The sequence below is a fragment of the Cryptomeria japonica genome, chromosome 10 (genome assembly GCF_030272615.1).
Source record: "Cryptomeria japonica chromosome 10, Sugi_1.0, whole genome shotgun sequence".
NCBI lineage: Eukaryota > Viridiplantae > Streptophyta > Pinopsida > Cupressales > Cupressaceae > Cryptomeria > Cryptomeria japonica.
This window is the reverse complement of record NC_081414.1, coordinates 428,136,303-428,156,562: the sequence shown is the minus strand read 5'-3', so window position 1 is coordinate 428,156,562 and position 20,260 is coordinate 428,136,303.

Genomic DNA, 20,260 nt, shown 5'->3' with positions numbered 1-20,260 from the left:
ATCAAGCATGCATTTTTAGTTGAGTAGGAGCAATCAAAATTCATTGATTCACTCTTGAGTAGTGGTATATATGTTTTGTTTGAGGAGGAAAGTGCATTTGTTCATTTCTTTCAAGAAGCGGTGCATCATCTCATTGTACAATTGTTCATGTGCTTCATCCACACTTGGTGGTCTAGGACCTTGTTGAAGAAGGGAAGCTACTTTGGAGTACCAGTTAATGGATTTATTTAAAGGAGTTCTTATTGTTGGTTAGTCTTTAGCTTAGGTTAGTATCCTTTTCTAATAAGTGTAGTTGCACAGAGTTGAGTCTTGTTTCAGTAGGTTGTTTTTAGTTAATTCTTGTCATCCTTTTTGTCTTTTATGTCTTTTGTTGCTTGACTCTATAGCCCAATGGATATAAAAAGGCACTTAGAGTTCTAGATTCTACCCCCTTTGCTCATTTTAAATGATCAAAGGAAGTTCCCCAGTCAAAGATAATGTTATCATCAATTTGGAAAAATTGGGGTAACCCTACAAATTTTTGCTCATCTTGTGTTCTCGATGCTCTATGCATGTTTTACGAGACTTTTCATCATCACAAGTGCATTTCTTTTTCCCTATATTTTTGTTTACCATATCTTGCCTTCTTAGATTAATTGTCTCACATACTGTGGTGAAACCCACATTTTGTAAGCTCTCTCAAGTTTACAAAATTTTCACCCAATAATTAAATAACAAGATTATTTAATTAATTTAGAGGGAAAATGGTTAATTGATTGAATGATTAAGAGGGAAATTTGAATAGTTAATTTGAAATGAAAGGGGAATATTAATTCATAAGAATGAAGTCAGATTAATTATAAATAAAATTATTTAATTAAGAGAGAAGAATAATTAGCGACATTGACACTTGCACACGTAATGTAGGTTCCTCCAATTGATTTATCAGATTATCCTATGAATTATCCTTCTTCTTTCAATAAAAATATAAGATCATCGACCAATTAATAATGATTACTAAAAAGGTAAGCAATCCTTCTACTCTTTGGGCTCTGCAAGACATAGGAAGTTAAACCTTTCACAATATCTATAAATTTGACTCCAGTTGAAGCAAATATTGTGTACAACAAATAACTCTCAGTATCTTAGAATAGAATGTATAAAATTTTACTTAGATTTGGCTCTATTATGCTTTCGACACATGATGTTCACATCTGAGAGTAAAAATTTCTATCAAAATATGCAAACAACAAATTAAATAAGGAAAAGATAATATCAATACAGAATGGTTGCTGAACATGAATATCTCAAGACCAACATATTATTCATGGGAACGGAGTCATAGTTCTAACTGATCTAATAGAAATTTCAAGAGTAATTAGGGACATGCATGCCTTAAAAATGTATCAGGTACTATCATTAACATGAATCATACTTTAACAAATCACCCAGTCCTCTTGAATTTATTGCAATACATGGTTACATTTAATTTCTTTATTGAGGAAAACCCAACCAACATATTAAACATCTATGAGAAATTCATAGAGACAAATCTATTCATCCTTGATGAATGAAATCATATAACCAAAAGAAGACCCAATGTGAGACAATTCATGCTAATACTTTAATTAATTCCATATATCTGCAAAAGTACAATTTTCCAAAGGGGTAAGTGTACCAATATGGTGAACAAAAAATTGGACACCATCCCCCCCCCAAATATCAACGTAATGCATATAGGTTATTTGAAAAAAAAAACCCGTATGTGTTATGGTTAAGAAAATCTGAACCATAATGCGTACGAGGTTTTATTAGTAAAAACATCGTGTACGTGTTACTAATAAGATTAGTAATATGTACCGGATGTTTTTACTAAAAATACTACATATGTGTTACAAATCTGTTTAGTAAAGTGTACATGTTATTTTGATGATAAATATTTGTTTTGGACTTGAGAGGGTCCATTTTACCCATGGCCTTGTCAAAAAACCCACAACAAGGAAAGCATAGTGCCCAAAACCAAAACACAATTTGAGTCCTATATGCAAAAAGAAATGCCACTCCATCAGAGAGGTAATATTATAGTTTATTCATGCATTTTTTTGTTTTCCATCTCAAATTTCGCTGTAGTTTTATAGTTTTTGATTAATTTTATTTTATCTTGTAAATTTGATATCAAATGCTCAATGAAACAACCCCCCTCAAGGAAAATTACCCATCAACAAAATATGCCCCATAATCATCCTAATCCTTCGATAACCCCTTCCCAAATCACACGGGAGGATTTACTAGGTCGTTTAGCACAAAATAAGGTTACCATTACCAACCTTGTGGCTAAATTGAAAGCATCAGAACACCAACACCATGTAGACCTTTCCCAAGCCCTAGAAACAATTATAGATAGTGTTGACAAAGTTTCAAAACAAGTCACTGAATGGGGTTTGCAAGGTGTGCACCCTTGGTCTCCTTGTGTTGTGTAGCACAAGTGATGGGGTTTGTGACATGGCTTAACCACCTCCCATGGATTCTATGTGTCATGCGGTTGTATTGGGCATTAACAGGTCAATCTTTTGGTGCAATGACAACCATGTTTCCAACAAGTGGTATCAGAGCTTGGTCACGAGTTCAAACCCTCCGCTTGCGCTAGGAAGGGATTGTTGCAAGGTGTGCACCCTTGGTCTCCTTATGTTGTGCAGTGCAAGTGAGGGGTTTGCGATATGACATAACCACCTCTCATGGATTCTATGTGTCACATGGTTATATCGGGCATTGACAGGTCAATCTTTTGGTGCAACAAAAAACCGTGTTTCCAACATGGGGTGCATATAGAAACTCATGTCGCAAATTTTACACACACGGTCTCTCATGTGATGCTGTAAAGAACAAAGAAATAAGAAAAGCACAAATATGTTCTCTTTTTACCGATCCCCAAACCTAAGAGACCCTACCTCTTAATTCAAAGAGGTTTCCTATATATTGGTGTAATCACAATGCCATGAAAACAGAATTTTGGGATAGGTGGTGGATGGTATTTCACCAACCTCCTTGCAATAACTTTGAGGTACCTTTATATTTTTTGATGAAACTATACCATGAGTTCATCCTAAATGAGATCCCTAATTATTTTGATATGAGGGAGTTCTAGGGTAGAGGTGGAGGCTTTGCCCAAGATAGACTAGGGGCTTGACACATACATAATGTTCAGAATTGGGTTTCACATGCTCTGAAACCCTTGGTGCACGTGACAATCCATGTAGCCCTAAATGAGTCTATGGAGATGGAGGCTCTTCAGGCAACTGCATCACTAAATAACACCATTATCCAACATGGGGCATAGTTGTCACATCCTCTTCACCCAAATTATGGTGCAAATCAAATGATGGTGTTGCAGCTATACCACCTATTGGTAGCATATGCCCAACGATCACCAGTGCATCACCTTCTTTGAGGTATGTTATGAGGTAGATGACACTACACATGCAGATGGTTTGAGATACCATCAATGCACGCATTGTGGCACTAGTTGTGAGGATGGTGGATCAGATGACATAGCCCTCATAGATGACCTCACGCAACAAGTCTTTGGTAGTCAGGTATGTTGATTTGAATTTATAATGTTTTATTTATTAAATACTTTGAATTTTCAAGTATAAATAGATATTTTATTATAGTTAAAATTTAACTAATGTAAACATAATGCATTTTAGGATGTAGCGAATTTGGGTACGTCATCCACCACACCTATCACAACCCTTGCACCCGTATCTTCATTAGAGGTAAAATTTTTAGAATATATGTCAAAATAGAATAATACCTTGAGCTCAAATTAATGTTTAATAATGCATATTATTTGTCTAATGTATCTTTGTGTGGGGTTTTATAGGTGTTGACTATGGATCAACTTTCACAGGTTCATGATGCCACAACTATGGCCATTTCATTTGGCCTAGAGAGCTATACGATATTTTTCTTTGTACACATCTTGTATATAGTCTGTATTGAATATGCATCTCATTCGAATTTTAATTAGTTGACTTTATGATAATATTATATGTTTGTATATATTAATTATGTTACTCTTTTAGGACATGTCACATGTGGCTAAGATTTCTCTTTTGCAAAGGTCATCCTCGATGACGCCTATTTGAGAAAAGGTAATTGAGCATAAGTTTAATCAAGATACAATAGTGTTAATATCTTACACGTGTTATTGCAGCATGATTTAGATTTTACTTTCAAATTATTATGATTATACATGTTTATATAGATTGATTGAGTCTAACATATTTTGTCTTGTACATTTACAACAACGGCTAGGATCGTTTACAAGAATGATGAATGCATTTGATGATGCATTGGAAGAAGAGATGCAAGAGGTATATATTTTATAAATTTTCTCAATTTCATGATTATATGCATGTGTACATCTATTGTATTACAATCTTATCATTTTACATACAAGGAACATCGATGCCTATTTCATTAGTGATGACCTCTCCTAGGACAACATGAGAACCATCAAAGCATCTGGTACACATTTATTATATATTATAAATATTTGTTTAAATAGAAGTAGATATATATTTATAGTTTATATTGACTTTTTAAAATTGTATTTTAATTGGTGTAGTCACCTTCACGATTTAAGCATAACATGGATCCTCTACCTAAGCAATTTGGTAGGACTCCTGTTAGTCAAATGGGTCGAAGGGGGCCATCATTTGTTTAACTAATCTCAGCAAAAAAACCATGAGGTAATCACCAATTCAATTGTAGAGAAATAATAGTACACTATAGTTATTTTGATTATAATTTGACAAATGTAAATTATTATTAACATAAGCAATCTAATTTGTTGTTTGAATTGTTGTTTTGCAGGAGTCTACACAACCACACACTACTTCAAAGATGCTCAATTTTGATGATCCACCACAACTATATGATTTTTTAGAGTTATATGCTATTAGTTGTGGCCATTGTATATCGATCTTGAGATGGCATACATGCCATAGTTTTGTAAAACTTGTATTGATTTGACACGTGTCATTTTTGTACATTTTATTGAGCTGGCACATATGCCATTTTTTGTACATTTTGTTGAGTTGGCACATATGCCACAATTTTGTAAAAAAAATATTCTACATTTGGATATTTATAAAAGATGATATTCAATCTAATTTGTTCGTTGTGTGCATTTATTCATACTTTGAACAATTTATTAACATTTTAATAATTGTTATAAACAATGTATATTGATTTCAATAAGAATGGCTATTTTTTGAACCATAGAAAAAATAGAAGCTAATATTTTGCTTCATCTAAATAAATGCCTTTTGTTGATTTCTACTCCATATAAAAGACTTACCATTTGTCATCAGGGAATATAAAGCATTGCAACTGTGGAATATGGTTTGATATGCTTTCTCAAATATTGAACTACCCCTTGAAAACTCCTTGCCTCAATCATATTGGAAGTCTTGGATCACTTAAAAATGGTTTCCACTTTTACTAAATTACTAACAATAGTTGGATCTTCATTTGATAAATTTTGATCTCAACTATTTCATAGACATAGCTAATCTTTGATCTTTAGACTTAGACAACTATTTGGTGTATTTGGTGACTGCTCTTTTAATAAGTTAAATAGATATTTGCCTATGTAATCAACAATATGAATATATACAACATAAATCTATTTTCTACAATTCATGGGTTAAACTCTATTTTATTTACTCTTTACATATATATGATATGGAACCACACTTAATTTAAAAAAAATAGTTTGTGCCTATTTTTCTAGAATTTTTTACAATTTTTTAAAATATGATATTTTACCTATTTTTCAAAAAATCTTATACTTTTGGTTTGTCGATTTTTTCCCCAAATATTTTTTGTTGCTATGATATAAAGCATTGCAATTGTGGAATATGATTTGATAAGATTTCTAAAATATTGAATCAACCCTACAAAACTCCTTGCCTCAATCACAATGAGATTCTTGGATCACTTCAAAATAACTTCCACTCATGCAATTGTTAGTAAAGGCCCATCATAAAAGCATGTCCAAAAGAACATCCAAAGTGATGCACTTAGGAAAAATCCAACTGTTGGAACATGGCTCTACCTTCATCCTCCACTTTTACTATTTGTATGTTAACTTTTAATCTCAATTTCTTCATAGACAATTGGTATTATCTAAATTCCTAGTGTTGAATTTGGTTTCCTTGGGAAACTTCACCAAATTTTATGATCATTGAGATCAAAATTTGTACTTAGGCTATCAAAAGTTTTCAATGGTTGTGAATATTTGTGAATAGTTGTGAATAGTTGTCTATAGTTATCAATAGTTGTGAAAAGTTGTCAATAGTTTAAAAGTTGTCAATAGTTGCAATGCAAAGTTTCAAGATAGGGTTAAATTTGTTTTGTTTGTTGTATCCACAAACCATCAACAAGAGAATTTTTGGGTGGGTATTTGTATGCTAGGCATGGTCCTAGTTGGGTCCCTAGGTTGCTCAAATATTTGGCGTCCAACCGTCACGACATCATCTCTTGAGTGCCCTAAGTTCAAAAAATTGCCAAACTTTGATGAGTTGTTTCTCAGAATTTGAGCCACGTATGAGTGATCCATTTGATCCCATAGGGTCACATTAGGCCCCTCTACAATAACCTATCCCTGATTTTGAAGAGACAAAGCTATTCTCTTAGGGAAATGACTTTTTCATTGATACAAATATCGTTAGTCACGTGTGATGCAAAGTTATAAGATAGGGTGAATCTCATTCTATTTGTCATATCCATGAACTATCAATACAAGTATGTCTGAGTGGGCATTTTTATGCTATGCATGGCCCTGGTTGGGTCCCCAGCTTGCTCGAACATTTGACGCCCTATTGTCATCGTGCCATCTCTTGAGTGCCCTAATTTTAAAAATTACCAAAATTTGATGAGCTATTTTTTAAAATCTGGGCCATGTACAAGTGATCTATTGAGCCCATAGGGTCATGTTAGGCCCCTATACAATAACCTATCTCAGATTTTGAAGAGACAAATCCATTCTCTTAGGGCATTGATTTTTTGTTGATACAAATATCACCAGTTGCGTGCAATTCAAAGTTGCAAGATAGGGTGAATCTTATTCTATTTTTTGTATCCACAAACTGTCTATGTGAGCATATGTTTGAGTGGGAATTTTTATGCTACACATGGTCCTCATTGGCTCCCTAGGTCACCCAAACATTTAATGCCCTATTGTCGCAGTGCCATCTCTTGAGTACCCTAAGTTCAAAAAATTGCTGAAATTTGATGGGTTGTTTCTCAAAATTAGGCCATGTATGGGTGATCCATTTGAGCCCATGGGGTCATGTTAGGCCCCTCTATAATAACCTATCTTAGATTTTGAAGAGACAAAGCCATTCTCTTAGGGCAGCGATTTTTCTATTGATGCAAATATCGTTAATCACATGCAATGCAAAGTTGCAAGATAGGGTGAATCTCGTTATGTTTTTTGTATCCACAAACCATCAATGTGAGCATGTCTAAGTGGGATTTTTTATGCTACACATGGTCCTAGTTAGGTCCCCAAGTCGCCTGAACATTCGCCCCCCTACCATCGCGACACCATCTCTTGAGCACCCTAAATTCAAAAAATTGCAAAACTTTGACGGGCCATTTCTCAGAATTTGGGCCACGTACGAGGGATATGTTTGAGTCCATAGGGTCATATTAGGCCTCTCTAAAATAAATATCTTAAATTTTGAAGAGAGAAAGCTATTCTCTTAGGGCAGCGATTTTTCTGTTGATGCAAATATCATTAGTCACGTGCAATACAAAGTTGCAAGATAGGGTGAATTTTGTTCTGTTTGTCCTATCTGCAAACCATTGATGCAAGCATGTCTGAATGGGTATTTTTATGCTAAGCATAGTCCTAGTTGGGTCCCTAGGTCACTCGAACATTCGACGCCCTATCATCACGACACCATCTCTTGAGTAATTTAAGTTCAAAAAATTACTGAACTTGAATGGGTTGTTTTTCAGAATCCAAGCCATGTACGAGTGATCCATTTGAACCTACAAGGTCACATTAGGCCCCTCTACAATAACCTATCTCAAATTTTGAAGAGACAACCATTTTATTAGGGCAATGATTTTTCGGTTGATGCAAATATTGTCAGGCTTGTGCAATGCAAAGTTGCAAGATAGAATAATGCATGAATTACATATCAAAAAAAGTATTGTGCATGAATGTCAAGTAGAATCATAGATATAAAATTTATCACAAAATTTTATTTATATATTTATAATCATTCAATCATTTATATATACAAAATTTGGCCCTAAATAGGTACAAATCAACTCATGACCATCTATATAAAAAATTTGGCCTTTGATTACATACAAATCAGCTCATAGCCATCTATATACAAAATATGGCCTCTAATTACATACACATCAGCTCATGGAAAATCATCTATATACAAAATTTGGCCTTTGAATACATACAAGTCAACTCATGGTCACTTATATAAAAAAATTAGCCTCTAATTACATACAAATCAACTCATGCCTGTCATTTATACATAAAATTTGGCCTCTAATTACATACAAATCAGCTCATGCTCGTCATCTATATACAAAATTTGGCCTCTAATTATATACAAATTAGCTCATGGCCATCTATATACAAAATTTGGCCTCTAAATCACTTTACTCTTTTCTAGAATCAATCTAATGAACCTTGTGGATGAGCTCTAACCCTTATTGTGTCAAGTATTTCCTCATGGTCAGATTTATGAGCTTTCCATACATTCTTATTGAGTAGTCTACCACGATATTTAATCAACTGAATATTCATTGTAACAACAAGGTTAGAGTAATGAAGAATATGCCTATGCATGTCGAAGTCCTCGAACAACCAAACATCAGATTTCTTCATAGAATACGTTTGAATCCATGTTCCTGTTACAACAATAGATCGTTCTTCATTGTTTTCATCAGTAATAACCGCATACGCATGACCTGCATTTTATTTAATGATAAATTAGTACCAAAAATAGTGTAAAATGAAATAAAATGAGTTAAAATTTTCCAATAACTAAGTAACAATAAAAAATACCTAGCTTCACTAAGTTAGATACATGGTCAAATGTATAGAAACTTCTATCTGGTTCAGTTGTAGTGGTTTGGGAAGTTGATATGTATCAATTGGAACTAAAGGTCTATAAGACCATCCATCAACCCACTCACATGATTCACACTCATCCCATAATAAATCAATACACGATGAGCAAATACATACCATCTGTCTAGTATAAATAATTGGTGAGCTTGCATTTGAGCTTCTAAATGTTGGCATATGATGATATGATAATATGATGACAATATATGTTGTCATTTATGTCAATAAGTATAGGTCAACTGGTATGAAGATTGGGAAGAAATTGTTATTGATGATCAAGTTGGAGAACCGGTATGAAGAGATGTAGTGAACCGGTGTCAAGGTTTCACTAAGTGTGAGTACCGGTTGGTAGTCTTAGCTCTAAGGTTTTCAGTTTGGCAATCTAGCTTGTGCGATGCAACCGGTGATATTCTGTGATAAGTTAGCTAAGAAATAAGGATGAGATCAAGATGCCATGTCGTTTTTTTGCATGTGAAGGATTTCCTTGAGGATATTGCATGTGAAGATCAACTGCATTAAATGTCTACCTTAGGAATGAACATTCTTCTTAGCGGTATGAGAAGAAAGTGTGATGGGTTATTGATTTCTATGTGCATTGAAGAATGGACGATGTAGAATGTCTTGTGATCAGTTTGACATTGTTTCTTTCTATGAAATGTGTTTGGACGGTCTGGATTGGACCGCTTGTAATTGTAAACCTAAGATGCTTAGGGTTTAGGGTTTATGTTACCGACTTAATTGTTGTCTATAAGGTCGATGATGTTTGTTATTGTAATTTGTTGGTAGAAGTTGTGTGTGTATCCAAGCAATTGTAGAGTAGAGGAACTGAAAAGGATCTGCGTTAGCATATAGTGTTGTTATCAGATCAGAGTTTTACCTATTGTCTTCTAACAATTTCAACAGAAGGAAAATCCCTTTGCCGGGTAGCTTTAACAGGCTTACTGTAAATCCTCTAACCAGGTGACTCAAGTTCATTGAGTTCTTTAAATCCTCTAGCGAGGTAACCTTTAACAAGGTTTCAACCTTTAACAGGATCGGTTCCTAGAAGAACCTTATTGTAAAGTCTTTAACCGGACTAGGCTCCTAACAAAGCGAGCTTCAAAAGAGTTCAAGAATAAGCTTGTGGGTATTCATCCCCACCGTGGTTTTTCCCATTTGGGTTACCATGTGAAAAATTTGTGTGTCATGAGTTATGCATTTTTCATGTGATGATTAAGTATTCTTTGTTTGAGTAGTTATGCATGCAGAGCTAATGGTTATGGTATTGCTGATACACCACATGCATATGTTTATGGGTGAAGTAGTTATCAAGTATTGAATGTATTTGAAGTGTTCATTTTTACCAGTTTATGTTGTCTAAAGTCTTACTATTTTTAACTGGTATTGCCATGGTTAAGTTCAGTAATGAAGACAACTAGTTAGCATTGTTATAACTTGATAAGTTGCAGAGAAGTTTTTCTATGTACTGATTCACCCCCCCCCCCCCCCTCTCAGTACCAGTTAGGGTATTTGTTGTTCATCATTATTCATCACTAAATGAGTGCAAGTCACTTGATCTTGTAACTGTGCAACAATCTACATAGTTTGCAACATCAAATTCACATATCAACCAAAAATATCTAGAAATAGTAGAATTACCTTGATTACCCGATCTCATTTTCGAGTTACACCATTGCACAATGGTTGTTGCATCTATTAAATTAGCACCAACTTCATACTTTATTTCTTCTCTAGCAATAGATCTTTTTACACATGCAACCGCACCATCGTGCTCTCGCTTTCTATGTCTAGCCTCAATACAATTCCAAAAATGTTGTACACTAGTCCTCATATGCATCCTACTCAACCAATAGAACATCCTTGCATTCTTGAATTGTGATGTGAAGTTATCTAACCATATGATGTGTTGGTTGTATCTAATATTCCTTTCCCTTAAATTCTCATAGTAGAGTTGAAAGCATACTTGCACAAACTTTGTTGAATGACGATGATCATCACTTATGTAGAAGTGATATTCTCTTACTATCTTTCTATCTTGGTTTGTACTATCATGTGCATGCATGAATGCTATGTGTACAAAAATAGTTACCTATTGAGAGTAGTAATATTGGGATTGCACTTCATTATGAGGTTGAAGTGTATAATTCTCTATAAAATCTATGATAGAGATGATGGTACCAATAGGAAATGTATCCTTACATATCTTGAATTGCTCATCCAACCACCATGCTCTATGTGTATGCATTATGTAGTCAAAAACTAGTTTCTCCTAAAAAATACTCATAAATTGTCCTATGAGTAAATCTTGACTCATCAACTCACATATCTTCAATTTTTTTCCATCTTTAACCCCATATGTGATTGAGTTGTATTTTCCAGAAGAGACTAGTGTCTTTCCAATTTCATGTGTACTCTATAAATGAATACATTTTTGCTACTTTTGCAAACCACCACATGCTGAACATGAACCTTTCAAAAACATAATCTTATAAAAGGGGCAACCATAATATCTTTGACATAATACACTTGAAATAAATTCTCTTGATGACTTTAGAGGTTCTTGTATACCACATTCCTACAAAACATCGTTAGTGTGTAAAGTACAACATATATGACGATATATATCATAATGCATGGAAAATTCAATATGCATTCTACAACAACACGTATTGCATGAATGATTTATCTTAACATAAAAGGGTTTTTCCATTTCAAAAAACCTTTGTCTAATTCTTATTTGAGGATATGTTTGAATGAATTTCTCAAAAAAATGTGTTTGAGTCATATCCAAAAAGTGCTTCGGATGTGGCTCATGATTTCTTGATCTGTTTCTCCTTCTAACAACATCTCTTTGATTGGGTGAAAATATTGTGTTGTCATGAATTTTTTTTTCAATTAATTTTCTTAATGCATCAACAATAAATTTGTCTTTCATGGATGTCTACCCGAAAATGGCCATAGAGAATTATTGTTAGGATCCTCAAGTTTGTCACACCTCCACAATTAGCATTGTGTAGTGTTGTTATACTTATCTTTAATGACTTAGTTGTTTTACTTATTTAACAAGACTTTTTAGTTTGGTTGCTAATTATGGTGGACATAAGAACACACCAAGTAACTTTTGCATCTTTAGAGCATGATGTTGAACCAATTGCTTGATACACATCAAATAGATTTCTTAGTATAGTTTTTTTCACCATTATTTTTAGATGATCTTAAGCCAATGATTTTCATTGTCTATCTAAAATCAATATTTATTATCATTTTAATAATTAATTAGCATCTTACAGTTTGATTTAAGCTCTTAAAATAATTTTTCCATATTTTATTAGCCATTCTTTGACAAGTGCGTTGGGAAATTTTATAGGGCATTGGCCTCAAAATATTTTCATCAATGTCAATTATATACTTTGGTTTTCTTCGAATAATTCTAGGAGGTGTTAATTGTTGGCAAGAGACACTACATAGATCATCCGATGTTTTCATTAGTGGCAACCCAAGTCATTTCTCCCGTTTTCATTGTTGCATTAGATCATACTAGAAATTAGATTGAAGATTTGTTCAAGTCCGACAAGCTTAGAACAAAGCATCTGACAGAGTTCAGTATTTTGGATAGTATTTCTTCTTAGGTTAATATTTTGTGTTGCAGATCAGAGGGAAGCTAGATGGATGTCTTGAGTACCTTATTCTAGAATTTTAGTCTCCGGTGATGATTGGTGTGTGAGTTGGAAGCTTTTGTGTATCGGTTTTTGGTTTGCCAGTTCATAATGGCCGACTTGCTTGGATAATCCTTTGTGGATTATTTGGAATGATTTTGGAGATTTTTTTTGTGATCCAAGAGGTTTAGTCGATAATTTTTGGTAATGTGTGAGTAATTTTTTTGGTTCGCATTAGTATTTGGGTTTGGATTTAGCTGACTGTTTGTACACATTTCATAAAGTGCAAGTTTTCTTGAGCCAACATGCGATAGATTTAATTTCTTGTTGCGGATATATAAGATCGATGCTTTTGACCATTTTGGGAGAGAGAAAGGTGTTATTGATTTATTGTGCATAGTTCCACGTGTGCAGGATAGAGATCTATGCTCCAAATTTGTGACAGAGTAGTGAGAGATGAAGTGTAAGAAATCAGTATATTATGCTTAACTAGAACTGTACTTTGTCATTTGTAGATGTTGTGCTTCAGTTCAAACATTTTAGTTATCATTTGTTAAATATTTTATAGGCAGTGAGCCTCCTTTTGAGCAGTGATCTCTAGGTAGTGTGCTTGAATGCATGTGTATTCTCATTGTAAAACTTCTATTTGAGTATACTCATTTTGTGACTTCATCCCCATTGTGGTTTTTCCCTTGATTGGGTTTCCACGTATAAAAATATTTGTGTTATGGTTTTGTGGTTGTTTGTTTTGTGTTCTTGCATCTTTCTTTTGATTAAATGCATTAAGTGACTGAAAGAACAAATTAAAGTTAAAATTTACAGAACACTTATTCACCCCCCCTCTCAGAGTTCCTTGATTCCAACAATTAGTATTAGAGCTTGGTTCCTCGAAAGAAGTCTAACATCCTGAGGAAGATTTGGGAAGATGATTCAATGGATGGTGGTCTTCATCAACAACTCCTATTTGGATTAGAAGATCTTGATTGGTCCAAATTTGAAGTCCAGGAGTTGCAGGCGAACATTAGGGATGATGAAAATTCCATTCAGTCATTGAAAGAGCAACTAAACAAGTCTAGGGAAAAGAGAAAGGAAATTTGTGATCAGTTAAAATAGAAATAAAATAAAAGCATGGATGATGGTCACTTGAGTCAAGCATTGAAGGAGAAGATAGAAGAATGTGAGAAGCTTGCAAAAGACAATGCAATCCTAAAACATGAGATGGAGTCTATAGTGATGGGGTTGACCAACGAAATTGAGGGAAGAAAGAAGAATGAAGAGAATCTTAATCATTTCTTGAAAAATAAATCTGATGAATGCTGTAGATTTGATTGTCACATTGGCCAGCTAAAGCTTGAATTGCAACAATTCAAACACCATGAGGAAGAGCTTGAAAGACAATTTGTCTCACTTAGGGATGAACTTTTAACTGCAAATGAGTACAAGGAGAAGTTCAAGATTAGCTTAGCTAAACTTGATGTGCTTCTTGAAAGCTAGAGGAAGGAAGATAACAAGAAAGGTCTTGGATTTGAGAAAGGTGAAAGCTCAGGATCTGGTCAAAGAAATCCCAAGTCAGCAAATCAGAAGAACAAACCTAGAAGGTCTCAGGTAAGACAACCTAAAGCTCAGAAGTTCAATGGTAATTTATTTATTTGCAATAAATTTTTTCATAAAGCTTGTCAATGAAGAAGTAGAATGAATCAAAATGGTCCATCTTTCTGTGGTCAATGTTTCAATTGCAATAAGTGTGGACATGAATCAAATGAATGCAAAAGTATGATGAATAAATTTTTCAATAGAAGGAACATTAGATGTTATGCATGCAATAGGTTTGGTCAGATTACTAATTAGTGCAAATCAAGAGGAAGTCAAGGGAATTACAAGTATGGAAAAAGAAATGTTGTGTGCTTCAATTGCAACAAATTTGGTCACATTGCAAGATTTTGTAGAAGCAAAAATGTTGACAAGAAGTGCATGACAAACCAAAACAAAAATATGCAGAAAGAAGATAAAGGTAAAGGGAAAGAAAATGTGGAAGAGATCAAGAAGAAAATGAGAAAGACATGGGTGAAGAAGAGTGATACTAATGCAGGAAATGGGTCTGTACCAAAACTCAATGTTGGAAATTCCTCTAGGAATTGATCTAAGGCTTCTGGCCTAGGGGGAGTTTTCAAGAAAATCTTATTCTCCCTTGCAAGAAGTTGGTGACGACATCTGACAGATTGTCAAAAGTTGCATTAGGGTATTACAGATGATTTGGAAGGATTTCTGGAAGAATTTGAGGGATATTGAAGATCCCAGATGAATTTTGTGGAGTAGTCTAAGAAAGAAGGGTATCCAGAAGGTTTAGGGAAAGCACATTTATTGCACCAAAAATTTAGATATGCAAATGATAAAAGGCAGCTTAACCCTCTCATTTGTCACTTTGCATTCAAAGAGAAAGAGGTTTAGAGCACTCTGCAAGTGAATTTCTATGTGATCAAAGTGTGAAAGAGATTTCATGTGAATCCCTAATCCAGAGAGAAAGGTATTTATCTATGAAACTTTTCAAGTTGCAATTTTTGAGAATGGCTACTCCTTTAGTTTTTGATATCACTAAGAGGTCTCAACCCAAATTCAAAAAGTACCCATTCAAATCTGTAGAAGATGATCCTCTAGGTGCCTTTTCTTTGGTCTTGTATGGAGTTCTTCATGTCAAGGATATTAGGGCTTACATTCATGCTAATATTGAGGAGTTAGGAGGCTCTCAAATGTTGAATATGTATTCCAATCAGCTTCTAGGAGAGAATTTTAGTGTCAAATTAGAATTTAAGGTTTTGGAGAAGAAAAAATTTGCGTAGGTCATTAGGTTTCCCATGTTTGAAGAGAATGAGTGGGTCCAGTATGTATTGAGCTGAATTCATGCCAAATTCATGTGGTTAAGCAAGCCATTTAAGATCACAAAGGAAGAAATTAGCATTGTAAAAGGTTTGACCTCACTTGGTGGTTTGCCCATGCTCCTATCTCTAAAGAATCAAATGGTTACCGATGCAACCAGTTCTAAATTTGACAAGAGAGCTATGACTATCAATGACATTATTGAGCAAGATGTGAAGTTTACCTCTATGGTTGTCGGATACAAAGTCTATCACTCCAACTAGGAGAATTATGTATCCGGTACTACAATTTATGCTGTGTATTAGATGGTTAAGGAGAATAAGGAGTATGATTTGTGTGAGCTACGTCAAAGCCAACTGATGGAGAATCTGACTTTGATAAAGAAGGACAAGATGAATACATTAAAATATGGTAATTTGATCTTATGCTTATTCTTCCATTTCATGAATGAAGTTCTAGGTATTGGTAACGTGCAATGGGCTAGGGACAGACCGGTGGCAGTTCAAATCAGAGAAGTTCTATATAACATTGGAGATAGAAAAGCCTAAAGAACTACTCTTTGGGGTTATTACAAGAATTTCCAAAGGATGATGCAGGCTAGAGTAAGGATCCCTAAATCGGCTATTGAGAAGTACCAAGACTCAATTTGTTTCATGGTTGACATTAGTCAATGATTGATGGAAGCAGTGGATCCTAGGATAGTATGGATCATGCCCATGGGTTATGAGGTTGATGAGAAGATATTGGAGATGTATGCTCAACATTTGTTGAGTAAGCCTATTCACACCTTAGAAGAGAGATTTGGTAAATTTTCTGAGAAGGATTTGCAATTGCACTCTTAGTTTAAGAAGTTTGAGATAGTTTGGTAGGTTAGAAAGGAAGATAAGGAGTATGTAGAGAGTATTGACATTACAAAAGAAGTAGTCTGGGAGGAAAGGAAGTTGAGGAGTATGCAGAGAGTATTGACATTACAAAAGAAGTAGTCTGGAAGGAAAGGAAGAGAACCCAACAAGCTACAGAGGAGAGGCCAATTAAAATTAAATCAGCCAATCTAAAAGCTTCCACCCCCAAGTCAAGTTAAACCAAAATCTCTGCACCTTCCTTCGGTTCTTATAAGCTATCTGGCTCAGAGAAATCTCAAGCCAAATGATCTGGAAAAGGTGAAAATAGAAAGAAAGGTAAAAACTCAAAAGTGTACGTCACTGTAGAAGATGATGAAGAGACAAAATAAGATGAAGCTGTGAAGGAAATTAAGTCCAAGGGCACTAAAGTATCTAAAGTTTCTAAGGACAGGCCCTTCAGTGAAGAGAAATCAAGCAAGAAGATAAAGATTGATCTAGACAAATGTAGTATGTCAGTAGATGACGAGGATAAATCTTTGACTATGCAAGGTAATCTAAAACCACTTTTTGACTTTTATGATAAGTTTGATTATTCCTATCAAAGGATTCTTGGAGAAGCCACTATAAATATTTGTACACATTTAATAGGGCTCTTATAGAGATAATGTCAGAAATTCCTAAAAGTCTATATGATAATTTGGAGATGAGGAGAGTTAGTGCTCAAGTTGAGGATGATAGACTAAGAGAGTTTATCTTAGTCAATCTATGTTCGGTAATATCTGTGGAATAAATGAATAAGATACTCAAGGTAGCGAAAAAGGAGTTTGGAAGCAAGACAAGGATAAATAAACTTATGATTGGGGAGACATATGTAGTGATTAAAGAGATAGTGAAGATCCTTAAGTCAACCTTGGAGGAACAAATCTAATGTTGTCTCAGAAGAAGCTCAAGGTGGTGGTGATTCATCTGGTCTAGAATTCTAAGATGTGCACTCTAAATTTGAACTTTCTTTGGTAGGTGGTGGAGAGTTAAAAGTGGATGTAGTCGAGGATACTCAGAATCCTACAGATCTCCCAAAATTTGAAATATCTGTAGAGATTGAGACTCCAAAAGAAGAAGCAGAGAAGGTGACTGAAGAGAAGAAAGTTGAGATGAAATCATTTGTCGTGGAAGCAAGAGACATTGCAAGGGCAGTGAAGGAGTTTTTGGAGAAGGACAAGGAATAATTGTTTGATCCTGAATTGGTTCAAGGTCCTATCAATCTAGATACTCTTTCTCCCATTCAGAAGTTGCAATTAGCATCATTTGCTTAGGCTAAGGCAAGGGAAGAGATGCTGAAATCTCAAATTGAGGATATTGAACTGCTTAGTCTTGCATCCGGTGTCCTGGAGAAGATCATGCCTACATTTGTTAAGGACTCATCTGATACTCCCTCTGATTAGTTGAAGAGTTTAATCAACTTAGTAAGTACTCACTTTGAATCTTTAGAGAAGTTGGCAGAAGCCAAGGTCCAAAATAAGTTTGATGCAAAAAGATTTAGTATGTTGAAGGAAATGATTGCAAATGAGAGAGATATATATATATATGGAGAGGGAGAGATAGAGAAAGAGGGAGAGAGGGAGAGAAAGGAAGAGAGATAGATAAAGAGGGAGAGAAGGAGATAGAGAAGGAGGGAGTGAGGGAACTCTCCCTCTCCCTATCTCTCACACACTCTCTCTCACTCTCTCCCCTCTCCCTGATTCTCTCTCTCTCTCTCTCTTCCTGTTTCTCTATTTCTAATCCTCTTTCTCTTCTGAACCCTCCCCCTCTCTCTCTCACTCTACCTCACTCTCCCTCTCTCCCTCTTTCTCTATCTCTCTCCCTCTCCTTCTCTCCCTCTCTCTCTCTCTCTCTCTCTCTCTCTCTCTCCCTCTCTCTCTCTCTCTCTCTCTCCCTCTCTCTCTCTCTCTCTCTCTCTCTCTCTCTCTCTCTCTCTCTCTCTCTCTCTCTCTTCTTCTCTCTCCCTCTTTTCCCTCCTCCCCCTCTCTGTCTCCATCTTTCTCTATCTCTCTCCCTCTTTCTCTCTCCCCCTCTTTTTCTATCCTCTCCCTCTTTCTCTGTCTCTCTCTCTCTCTCTCTCCTTCTCTCTCTGTCTCTGTCTCTGTCTGTCTGTCTGTCTGTCTGTCTGTCTGTCTGTCTGTCTATCTCTCCTTCTCTCTCTGTCTCTCTGTCTCTCTCTGTCTCTATCTCTGTCTCTGTCTCTGTCTCTGTCTCTGTCTCTGTCTCTGTCTCTGTCCATATTTCTCTCCCTCTCTCTTTTTCTATCTATCTCTCTCCCTCCACCTGCCCCCCTCTCTCTCTCAACCTCTCTTCCCCTTCTTTCTCCATATCTCTTGCTCACTCTCCCTCTCTCTCTCAACTTATCTTCCCCCTCTTTTTCTATCTCTCTTCCTCTATCTCTCTCTCTCTCTCTCAGCCTTCCTTTGCCCTCTTTTTCCATATCTCTCCCTCTTTCTCTCTTTCTCTCTCCCTCTCTCTCTCTCAACCTCCCTTCCCGCTCTTTCTCTATCTCTCTCCCTCTCTCTCTCACAACCTTCCTTCCCTCCCTCTCTCTCTCTCCCTCTCCCTCTCCCTCTCCCTCTTTCTCTATCTTTCTCTCTCCCTCTTTGTCTATCTCTCTCTCCCAACCTCCCTTCCCCCTCTTTCTCTATCTCTCTCCCTTTCTCTCCCTCTCTCCCTCTTTCTCTATCTAGATATATGAATCTATGTATGTGTACTTATATCAAATTATATATGAATATATTCTATGTTAACATATGTGAATTTTAAATAACATAACTTGTACGCATTATTATAGAAATAAAACCATGTATGCATTATTTGAATATTAAAAAATTGTATGCATTTTGACTTGTACTTAGCCTTGGATAACAAGGCTTAGGCTTGGGAGCCTTATTTCCCTCCTTTTTATGTGTTTTCTTCTTCCAATTTGTTTCTCAACTTCATCACCATCAACTTTACACGTTATTAAGTGGGTATTTATAAACTTGCCACCATAATTTCACCCATATTTTGAGTTTTCTAGCCATATTTAAAAAAAAAAATTTGAACAATATTAACATATTAATCTTGAATTTCTTTTACCAATGTCTCCAGAGTTCTCAGAGATAGAAATGTACCATTTTTTAATAACTTTTGTAGTACTTGTCCAAATTTGAAAAAAATTATATGTTATTGTTTTGCACTTCATTCTTTACACTTTAAAAAAATAAATTGAATTTTTTATTATTTTGGTGCAAGTTATGTGACACACACAAACATGTACCTGATTTTCAAGATGCGTTCACATTGAAAAGTCATAAAAAAAATACTCAACAAAAAATTACAAAAAAATACACAACTTCTAGTGCTATCTCTTAACTATATTTCTACCAAAGGGTTTTTCAAAATACTAAATGCAACTATTACTTTTTTGATGCACACGTCAGACACTAAGTTTTGTTTTGCTGAAAAAATAGAACACTTTGTGTGCTTGAAACATTTGACCCACTTAATCTTATCCAATTTTAAAAACCTATCGTAATTTGGAAACTAGATTCAGAGTAATACAATCTTTTTTCTTTGGGTATCTTCAAATTTTGAGTGGACGAGTCTCAAATTTCTCCTCCTAGTTCAGGTTTAGCTGATTTCAGAAAAAAGGTGTCCACTTATACCCCACCCGATTTCAGAAAAAAGCTGTGTATATTTTGTTCACC